This window comes from Aedes aegypti, chromosome 1 (genome assembly GCF_002204515.2).
Source record: "Aedes aegypti strain LVP_AGWG chromosome 1, AaegL5.0 Primary Assembly, whole genome shotgun sequence".
Taxonomy (NCBI): Eukaryota; Metazoa; Arthropoda; class Insecta; order Diptera; family Culicidae; genus Aedes; species Aedes aegypti.
The window spans coordinates 182,059,121-182,071,326 of record NC_035107.1 but is presented as its reverse complement, the minus strand read 5'-3'; the positions used below and the strand labels follow the sequence as shown (position 1 = coordinate 182,071,326).

At 37.8% G+C, this 12,206-nt stretch overlaps 1 protein-coding gene across 1 annotated transcript in view; it reads left to right on the top strand.

The window, feature by feature from the left end:
- LOC5566200 (protein sidekick-1) overlaps positions 1–12,206 on the top strand; it is a 332,004-nt gene that overhangs the window by 161,677 nt on the left and 158,121 nt on the right. The gene's annotated exons all lie outside the window — the stretch shown is intronic.

Here is a 12,206-nt window from a genome sequence, read left to right as displayed (position 1 = left end):
CATTGTAAACATGTGACGTCACTCCTATCGTACCATATACCTTCCGGACCACTAAATCCTTTTTTTTTGCATATTTGTTCGAGGTGGATAGGAATGACGTCGTCAAGTAGCTGTCAGTTTTCGGAGTATATCACCATTTTAATATAGTACACCGTGCTTTGTTTGGTAGGTTCAGTTTGCTACGATTTCGGAAGTATCTTACTCACAAGTTGGATTATTTCGCAGACCACTACCACCTACTAAGGTAACCAAACAAACATTTGCATTTTTTCTTTTATAATCAGTATATCATTCTGTCGCAATATAAGAACTTAAAATAAACTAAATGGTGAGCACTTCTAAACCCAACTCATCAGCAATATTACCAATAAGACTGAGCTTTAGTTTATAATTCGGCTAAATGAACCATTCGACCAAACATCATTCGGCAAAATGGCCAGACACCGTGAATAACTACCAATGTTAGGGTGAATTCAAGTCACATACTCTAACATCAAGAAATAAGGTATCCAAAATAAATCACAATATTTATAGATTTTTATATCCTTATTGACCTTTGCAATGAACTGATCCTTCCATGTAATGGGATACAAGTTGGAGAACTGCCACTTTGTCTCCAAGGACGGTTTTCAAAGCACCATCTCTAAACATCTTTGAAATCCCCCAACCTTAAGAAATCCCCACGACTCAAGGTTCGTTCAATGCAGTTGAAAATTGGCTTGTCCATAGTGGAAGTATTTGCTGCACAAAAATAATATTTTAAACATGAAATTTTAACACAAAGTTTTGAAGTTTTGTCCGAATTCCCGCCACTGTGCAAGGATCACAGACAACAGTTGCTGTGCTCACTTCAGCGAGCTAGATTGAGCTTATCGTCCTGCTCGTGGCTACTGGTAGGCACTAGGAAAATTTACAATCTCGTTCGAAATTTTGTGACGTAATTGGAAATAGACGCTCGCGCTTCCTTTCGTGCCCGTCGCCGAAGCGCGCGAATATGTAAATTGCTTTCTATCCCGGTTTTAATCTGCGGTTTGCAAAGCAATCGAATCGACTGGCTGGACTGACAAGATCAGCTCCATGGCCCCATCTCCGCTTTTTGGATTGTGCCGTTGCTGGGATACAGGGCGTGCCTTTAAAATGATGAAGTTTACAAATGACGATTACAAACGATTTAACTTATAAACTCGTTTGAAAATCCAATCTCATATATTTTCCTTACAATCCATGTCATAAGCAAACAAATATGTGTGACATCCTTGAGGTCACTCAGGTAAGTCACAAGCAAAACATATTGTACAAATTGTACAATATGTTTTGCTTGTGATACAATATACAATATAGGTCTCAGAATATTGCCTTGAGAAACACTAGCTCTAGTAGGAAGTCCGTCAGATTGGAAAATTAACAAAATATTGTTTATGATCAAAATACGCTCATATTTTAGTGCACTCTGTGAACACCGAAACGAGCAGTGAATATAACAATAACAACAATAACAATCGGCACCTTCCGTTTGGAGTACGAACTGGCCCCGGACGGACATGGATCTGTGCATTCGGAATGATATGTAGACCGAGTTTCAATTACTGAGCTGGGATTAGCCATAAGATCCATGGCATGAACAAGAATTGCGCACGTGGGTGGTGGCGTACTGGAAGACGGAGGTGGCGCCGGTGGAAGATGGATGAACCAGCAGATGGGTGACATTTGCATAGATTGCATTTTGTGACAATAAGTCGTCCAAGGTAGATGCGACATCACGTGTTTGATCTACTGTGATTAGACTCGTTATGTTTTGCGCAGAATGTTCCGAAATGGGATGTACTGGTGTCTCTTTCGTTGATTGATTTGGTTGAGACGCCTGCAGCAGTGTGTTTTTGTAAGTATAATGAATTTTGTTCAACTAGGTCTACTGTTTCTGATTCTCCAGAATTGCATACACATCCAATGAAATGTAGGAGTTATATGAGAAATATGTTGATCACAATTTATTTGAGATTTGCACAGTTTTTTTTACTAGCACACACACCGAAATATAACTCAGTTCTTACTCTACTGGTAATTATTATTATATTGGGAAGAAAACAGTTAACCGTAAAAGTGTCTTGAAAACACTAAGCTTCGAAGCAGGCTCTGTCCAAGTCGAGACGAATCAAAATAAACATGTAATTATTTCAGTTCGCATCGTACCTTCGTGCGCACACGAATTCTTTCTGCCCATGGACATTTTTCAAAACTAACTGAAGCAATAAAACAGTACTTTTCAGTGCTACATACACAGTATTTTTCAGTACTATTTGTTCCACTATTGATTCCTTTACGGTCCTTGTTAAGACCCGTGCCTTCGATTTTTTGTTGGACCCGTTAGCGAAAGCTAGCGGTGGTAATCCTTTTTGGTCACCGTCTTGGAAAGAAAAAACCTCTCGAAGGTCACGTCTTCTCTCGTTTATTCACTAAACATGGTTGCAACTACAAACAAAAGGAAGGGCGAATCTCTGAATTCACAACTTCCTTCCAAAAAAAAAGGGGTTCAAAACTGTCACTAAACGTGGCAAGAATGGAAGAAAGGACGTTTCTTCGGAATGTGCGCTTTCTTCCAAGGGTGAAATTGTAAATGTTGATAACTGCATCGAAATGACCAATCAGTTCGATGCTCTAGACAAATTTTCCAATCGACAAATCGAAGCAGTCTCTAGCCCAGGCTCTTTGATTCAAGTGAGGAAGCAAAGAGTGCCGGTCAGTTTTTCCGAATTTGCGGGATTTAGGCAGGATATCTTGAACTCTATTAGAGGAATCAAGGTCTCCTTCCAAAACGCAAAGAAATAAGACTGTCGCGCTCTGTCGGAAACTCTTAAAGATCGCGAACTTCTTCTCAAACATCTTGAAGAGAAGAGGACATTTTTTTCACTTATGACGACAAAACTGAACGTTTGTTCAATGTCGTCTTGAAAGGTCTCTCAAGTGACTATAAGTCACCTGAAGAGATCACATATGGAATAAATGATTTACTTGGATTTTCCCCAGTCCAAGTAATCATTATGAAAAAGAGAACCCAATCTGGCTGAGAACTAAATAATATTGAAGCTTTAGAAAAAGCAAAACTTATGTTCGATGTCCGTGTGACATGGGAACATTTCCAGAAACCTGGAGAAAATTACCAGAACCCCACTTAGTGCCGTTGGTGCCAAAAGTGCGGTCATGGTACGAAACATTGCCGCATGGAGGCTAAATGTAGGGGAACTGGTGGCAAAATGAACAGGGGTGGTAAAATAAACACCGTGAGTTATACCGAGAAAAAACAAATGTGAGTGAATTTTTATCACGCACGGACGATTTAAGCATAAATCAGAGGGTTCGGGTTGATACGGAGGTCAACTGAAGTGAAAACCACGTTTGAAAATTAGAACTGACGTAACTTTTAGCTGGGGAGTCTTGAGGGTTTTCAGTGAGGTCAATATCGTTATGATATGATGTCAAATCTGATACCTTTAGATTTATTTTTAAATGGGTTACAATTCGCGTAGGCGAGTCGTCAAAGCTCGTGCCAGGCAGATGAACAGTTATTTCCGTTACAAAAACGGTCGTTTCCAGAATTTCCTTGGTAGAGTATCGAACAATACTCATTTTTCAGTTAACGATCTCTTGATCATGAATCATACCCATCAGGTAGATCATAATCATGCTAATTCACAAACTAATTTTAATCCGTCGGGTAGCCGTTAGAATCTTTTAAATTTCGAATATTTCTATTCACGGTAAATCCTTTGCCAACATCGTAGCAGGTAATTTGAACTCCTCACCTATTCGTACCATGAATACCCATTCTACTTGTTTCAAATCAAATGTAAAAAAACCCTACCGCCACAGGTAACATCTACTCCGCCTCTTCGCCTACCGAAAATTCTAACGGAAAATCATCAAAAGTACCCACTTCAAGTGATATGTCTGCCTTAGATTTTAATTTTCTAACTGAACAATTCAATCTAATGATTGATGCAATGTTCAAAGCCACCACTATGACTAAAGCAGTCCAAGTAGGTGTAAAATTTACAAATCAAATTGTTATTGGATTACGTTTTTCTTATGGATCCAAATAATAATTTAAATATTTTAAATTGGAATATTCGTTCTCTGCATGGTAAAGAGGACGAGCTGTTTAATTTTTTTACAGCTATTAACGTGCATATAGCAGTGATTTCTGAAACGTATTTGAAACCTGGATCTAAACTCAAAAGAGATCCTAACTTTTTGGTTTATCGTAATGATCGACTTGATGGGGCATGTGGGGGTGTTGCAATCATCATTCATAGGCGTATAAAACATCAACTGTTTTCGTCATTTGAAACTAAAGTTTTTTAAACTTTAGGTGTTTCTGTTGAAACACAGCTTGGTAAATATACTATCATAGCTGCCTATTTGCCTTTTCAATGCTCTGGACAGCAAGTTAATTTGCTCCAAACTGACTTGCGGAAATTGACTCGCAATAAGTCAAAATTGTTTGTAATTGGTGACTTAATGCCAAACATTAATGCCAAACATCGCTCATGGAATAATTCTCAAAGTAATTCCAACGGCAGAATTTTATTTGATGAGTGCTCTTCAGGATATTTCTCAATTCAATACCCTGATAGCCCTACATGTATTTCCTCTTCTAGAAATCCATCTACGATTGATTTGGTCTTAACCGACTCTAGTCACCTTTGAAGCCAACTGATTACTCATGCTGATTTTGATTCTGATCATGTAACAGAGACATTTCAAATATCCCATGAAGCGATTCTCAATCCTATCAGCTCCACTATCAATTATTTTCGAGCCGACTGGAATAAATATATGCAGTATATATCAATAACCATCTTGATGTTTACATTTCTTTCCATACTAAACTTCATATTGACAATGCTCTTGGAACTTTAACAAATTTCATTGTTGAAGCCAGGAGCATTGCAATTCCAAAATGTGAAGTAAAATTTGAATCCGTGATTATAGACGATGATCTTAAACTCTTGATCCGTCTTGCAAACGTGAGGAGAAGGCAATTTCAACGCACTCGCGATCCTGCTATGGAAATTATATGGCAGGATTTTCAGAAAGAAATTAAAAAAAACGTTTTATACAATTTAGAAACAAAAATTTTGAAAATAAAATTTCTCAATTGGACCCTGGCTCTAAGCCTTTTGAGAAATTATCTAAAATTTTGAAAAAAAACCTCAGAAGCCAATACTGGCATTAAAAGAGGAAAACAAATTATAACTAACAAATTGCTTAAAAACTTGCTATGCTGTTTGAAAGCGCACACAATTTTAATTTAGGACTTACTAGTCCAATTGAAAATCAAGTTACTCAGGACTCCGAATATATTCTCAATCAAGAGAACGTTTTCGAAATTGCCTGTGAGACTGACTTGGAAGATGTGAGAACTATTATGAAAACATTTAAAAATATGAAAGCTCCTGGCGATGATGGATTCTTCTACATCTACCAATTTTAAAATCAAACAAAAATCCTGCAGAATCTTCTAGCTATCGTCCAATCAGTTTGCCTTCCTTCAAATTTGAAGGCTTTTCTACTGGTCCTGGTCTACTAGACATAGAAAAAGCATTCGAAAGTGTTCGGCATGAAGGCTTGATAACAACTTTAGTTTTCCAACATACATTGTTAGAATAATTCAAAGTTATATGTAAACTCGTACACTTCAGGTTAATTATCAGAACTCTAGGTCTGAAAGACTTTCTGTAAGAGCTGGTGCTCCTCAAGACAGCATTTTAGGACCAATATTATACAATATTTTAACATTTGACTTACCTGAGTTACCACAAGGATGTCAAAAATCTTTGTCTGCGGATGACACAGGCCTCTCCGACCAAGGACGAAGTCTGCGTTACATCTGTAGGCTATAGCAAAAAAGTTTGAATGTATTTCCTTCATACTTGCAAAAAATGGAAGATTTCTCCTAATGCTTCCGAAACTCAACTAATAATATTCCCGCATAACCCAAAAGCTGTTTATTTAAAACCTTTAAGTAGACATTTTGTCACGATGAGAGGGGTTCCAATAAATTGGTCAGATGAAGTTAAATATCTAGGGCTCATGCTAGAAAAGAATTTAAATTTCAAAAATCACATTGAGGCATTCAAGCCAAATGTAAGAAATATTTAAAATGTTTGTATCCACTTTTTGACACAAAATCGAAACTTTGTCTTAAGAACAAGCTTTTGATCTTCAAATAATTTTTCAGGCATGCCATGTTGTATGCTGTATCAATATGGACTAGCTGTTGTAATACCAGGAACAAGGATGGAAAAAAATCGTCTCTACCGAAAACAACACGGTATTTGAACGGTCTAAGAGGGCTGTTGCTCTGACAGCAGCATGATTTGAGCACTTCACTACACGTGCCTTTTACCGATATATGAAGCATCCGATGCATCGTTTGTCGTGGGACAAAGAGTTTGTCGGATAATGTTACAAGTTGCGATCAAGTCGAATCATGCCGCATTCGCGCTATTATTTTTCGCGCAGACCATGTGCAAATGATTTTAGAATCATAAATAGCATGTACAAAGGCAAATCACTAAGGAAAAACGAAAAAATCCTCAAAATAATAAAACTTTAATCCGCGAACGATTAATCGCTAATGCACATTCAGAACGATGCATTTTTCGGCGAGCGCAGTTCGTTGTGATTACTTAAGGTTAATCGTTGTTGCTATGATCGCACGATAAAGAACAACCGCGATGCATCATGGATTTTGTCATGATCACAAGATTTCCATCCTTGACCAGGAAGAAAGCTTTGCAGAGAATTCAAAACAAAATTTTGAAAATGATTCTGAAGCTTCTTCCCTGGTACATTACTAATGAGTTACACATACATAGAATATCCAATGTTGAAATATTGGAACAACTGTCAAATAATAAAATTGATAATTTTAGACAAAAATAATTGCAATCTTCTATTGTCACGATTAATGCGTTAAATATTATTAAGGTTAAGTTTGGTTAAGTAAATTGAATTTTTTTTTAAATCAACCCATCAGTAAAAATTCTGAACTGCTACGGCATATGAAATGTAATATTGTTAACCAAATGTTAATAAATGCTCTATATACATTTTCCAAATTGGGATAATAGTATTTTCTAATAACACAGAACACCTAGATATAAGAAATCAATTTAATGTTTGGAATGAAAATAATAAATAATTAATTTCATGTATGCACCTGTATTGTGTTCAAGATGTCATCGGAGTGTATACAATTTAGTTCAACTTGAACATTATTTGAGCCGTTACACTCTTTAGTTTTCCCAAATTCACACAAATGAATACACTTTCTTTCGTTTCTATTTACCCTTATAAGAAAGCAAAAATTCAGCTTCGCCAATCAATTTAACTATGCCTACCAGGCGGCCATGCTCAGTAGCAATTACCGACAGCACGTTGCTTGCTATACGTCAAAACAGCCGTTAGCATCCCCGCAGAAGCCATTAATAAATCGTCTAGATCACAACCAGTAAACCGTTTTTCTTTTCTTTTTTTCTGCCGAGAAGCATTTCTACGTTTACGATGCCCACCTCCCGAATACTGGACCGCCCATCCGTCGGGATCAAGACCCATGTTATTCATCAAAGTCAAGTTCAGCACTGTAAGCGAAAAAAAAATCATTCTCCGCGTTTCCTTCGCAGCCAAAGCCGCTGGCTGGCTGGTTTGGAAAGCTGGTCTCAAACCATCAGGTTCCACTTGAATCGATTCCAGAGCCAACAGCAGCGGCAGGAATTTTATTCAGATGCCATTATTATAAAGGCGGTTCGTTCTCTTCCGCTTCATGCTTCTCTGACACCTGAGTTATTTGGCCTGGTTGACCTGAAAGCAACCGTCATCGCTGTCACTTTAATCCCATTTTGTGAGCTGCCCTCCTCGCAACAGAGTGGTTCAGAAGATAAGGATCTTGTTAGGGACTCTACCGATAGTGTTTTTACATTTTTTCCGGTAGAAGACGGGAAGAGTAAAAATTTAGATTTGTGCAGAAACATTCAAACTAAATTCTTAAATTTTAGAGAGGCAATAGTAGTTCAGAGGCCTGTGCTGGCTTCAACTTGATATACTGATAAACTTCACAATGTTCAAGCCAATAGTATTTTTAAGATATTTGTCCATACAACGGGAAACATATCACAATTCGAATGGTTTGCTTTCGGTTCCAAACAATTCGTATTGATTGAATATTTTGTTTTTCCTACACCTTTGATTCTCACCCCCTCTTTTGAAATGCTAAAAACAACTTGCATGTTCAATCGGGCTGATCAAACAAGTCATCTCTAGATTCATAATTTATAGCCAAATTTATACCTTATTGATTGAGTATCATACAGGTTACTCAGCTCATTAAGCACGAGAATTTTGGATTTTTATTTCTGATTTGAACCAACTGTGCAATTGCTTAAGAGCAACGCAAATTTTACGGCCCTAGCAAATATTCGTGTTATTTATGTTACGTGCCTCCTTTTTACGCCATTCAAATAATCGTTTACGTTATTTTATTTTCCCATTTCTTTTTTAAATTGCATCAAGCTTAGGAGTTGTTTTTGTGGCTTTTCCTTGCCGGTGGATTGATTTTTGATATCGTCGTCAGATGTGGTTAACCTGGTTGTTTTTGTTTTCATATAGGGAGAAACCTACCTACTGTAAAACGGGGTAACTTTGATAGTTTTTTTTTCGGAGAAAACTTGAATATTTATGCATGCTGTTTCATAAAATAATAATTTATATTTTTAAATAGGTACTGGCATCCTAGCTATCAATTGCAGTCGATAGATTGACAAAAGATTGATTTTGGATGGATATATAATTTTTAATATTCGATTATATTGGTTATATAAGTTGGTATTATAAGTTGGTTTTCTGTATTGAGGTAACTTTTATAATGGAGTACCATGACCCCACAGTTATGGATCAAATAGTGTGGAGTCCAACCTATAAAATTCAATGAAACGACATGGAAAACGTGAAATTGTAATTTAAAAGCACGAATTGAATCGTTTCAAATTGGAACTTCGGTTAGTAAATTGTTTTGAGTGTAATATTTACATAGGATTGCATAAAAATTAAAAATTGTATCGGTTTCTGACAACCATATTATGGATCAATTTTCATATTATGGATCAAATTGTGACAAATTACGGATCAGTGCACAAAATCAAGAGATTTTCAACTCAATGCATCTGTATTGCATGAATTGGCGAAAGTTAACAGTCACATATTACTGCAAAAATAGCAGTGTTAGAGCTGGAAACCAGGGTGAAATGCCATTTTTTGTTATACTGCATTGTAGTAACTGAGATATGTACTGTTTTCGCTCCACACCAAGTTTCCACCCATTTTTGTCTGCTAAAAAAAATAAATTTACAAACCTTGATGTTTTATTAGTTTTATTCTTAGTGCTATTGTCTGAAAATGTCGATTCCAATGCAAAATGGCAGAAATCTACATTCTTCGGAAGTGATCCATAACCGTGGTAAAAAATCATTTCCTGGTCCATATTATGGATCAATAGTTAGAAGAGCTAATATTCGGTATTTAGAATCAACAATCAAGAAAAATGTTTTGCAAAGATGAATTCATACTAAATCGAAGCGAACGAGCACGTTTTATGCTATAACATTTGAATTTTACCACCTGTGGGAGCTTATGAGTGCTGACGGCACTTCTTACAGAAAACGACCATATAATGATAGCTGTGTGGTACCAACTAAACATTTGTCAAATACACCGTTATTTAGCGGTTGAGTGTTGTGCTTAACATTACAAATGAAGACAAATAGTATAACATGGGAAAAATATGTTTTACGTCAACGTTTTTGTTTTGAGCGAGTTATCCGATGTTGAACGCCAAAGTGATCCGTCACTGTGGGTGATCCGTAACTGTGTGGGCATGGTATGAATCAAACAAATTTGAATGAATAACGATCATTTGTAGGGCATTGTATACCTCTAGGCGTTTAACATTATATGGCAATTTCTGACTTAGATTACAAAAATGGTCCCAGTTTGTGAAAATGCTTTTCGCTAAGAGATTTGAGACCTTGAAGGCTGTCAAAGATAAGTGTCCAACTATTCAAAACTTCATCAAATAGTGATCGTAGAACAGATTGTTTGTAAGCGTTTCTTCTTCTTCTTCTTTATGGCGTTACGTCCCAACTGGGACAAATACTGTTTCTCAGATTAGTGTTCGTATGAGCACTTCCACAGTTATTAACTGAGAGCTTTCTTTGCCGATTGACCATTTTTGCATGTGTATATCGTGTGGCAGGTACGAAGGTACTTCTATGCCATGGGAATCGAGAAAATTTCCTTTACGAAAAGATCCTCGACCACTGGGATTCGAACCCACGACTCTCAGCATGGTCATGATGAATAGCTGCGCGTTTACCGCTACGGCTATCTGGGCCCCTTGTAAGCGTTTAGAAATTGCTAAAAAAATAGTCGGGTTACTGTTATCATACAGCGCGCGCGCGGATGATCAAACGCGGTGGTCAAACCATACCCGCCAAAGACGTGGGTGTGGTGTACATTAGTAAGCTGTCCCGAGTGGTGGGTTGAACCAAAGCGTGTTCATTTTTGGCATTGTGTGTACTTCGTGCATTAAATAACTGACTGCAAATTAGTGCATATGGCCAGCATCTCATCGGGCCCTCCTGGGGGCACTAGATATGAGGCACTAGGCAGACAACCTAATTCGATGAGAAATGCAGACGACATGGGATCTATGGTACTTTCATTGCGACGCAAAGCAAACCAAGATGCAGAGGAGAATAGAGGCAATCGACATGAAATGCAACCTCTCTCGAACCCATTTATTGTTGGAACGTCGATTGAAGGTAGAAGCTAGACGGATATACGGCGAAGAAACGAAAAAAGATTCATTTGCCAACGTTGTCCAAGATCGCCTGAATCACGAATTACCCATCAAAGATCAAGTGATTGCAGCACAAAAGCAGGTAACCACTCTAGTGAAAGAACTCAACGAACTTGAAAACGTAATCAAATCTTAATTTCATGGCTAATACTAAGCCTTTAAATCTACGAAACTCTACAGCCCAGTCGTCATTTCCTACGAACGCTTCCTCAACAGCAATGCCTGCTCCAGCACAAAACAAAAACAACAGATTATCACGTAAATACAAATCGTACATCTCTCCATCTACGCTGGCATCAACTCGCAGACGTAGTGGTAAACGTCATATGGACATAAATATCACCGTCAACCGACAACTCACAGGGTAAACGTTTCTCTGCTCAGCCGGCCAATAGTGTCTCCATTGATATCGACGAATAATGGATCAAGAACGTTACCCTAGCATCATTATCTCCGACCTTGCATTGTACATGGACCTGAAAACGGACGAACAAATCGTCCCCTTAATGCTACAACTAGATAACTCGAAAATCAAAATTTTGAGATGTGCAACTTTGAAAGTATGACCGTTTAACAAGGTGATGGTTAATCGCAGTGATTATGATTTAAAAATAATCTTTAACTTGTGTATTTTGAATCACACGCTTAAGACCTGTGGATATTTTGCAGATCTAATTAAGAAAAATGTTTTGACATATTGAAGTCAAAAATTTCAAATTTCGAGTTATCTAGTTGTAGCATCAAGGGGACGAAATGTTATCATTATTCAGCTCTCCTCCAACGGATTATGATATCGGACACCAATTAGAACTCGCGCCAAAGAATGATTCGCGGTTTGAAGGTGGGGAATGTGAAGTACCCCTTCCACTTTTGATTCAGGAAGCGATGCTGCTAAGGGAGATGGTCCAGGACGTCATACTTACAGCTCGGCTGCTACCGAATGGACTCATCCGCTACTCAACTACGATAAACTTTACTCTGCTTCGAAACCTGTTGATTCGCCAAGCACGATGCCTTCCACGTTGACCCTGACCAGAGATGTTCAAGATTTTTCCGATGAGCCTCTGGCGGCAAGTCGACATGGACCCCAACCAATCTCGGGCAAGTATTCTTCCTTCTCCATTAACTTATAGCTTCGCAAACCTTACTTCCGTGGCACACTTTTTAGACAGTGAACGGACTGCAGAAATAAGATATGTTTCACCAGTCAGTACCACCTCACCTCAATCGACGAAAACAGCAGCAATACCAGCTCTTGGATTCTATTCCTACAGTGAAATATTCGTAGTTT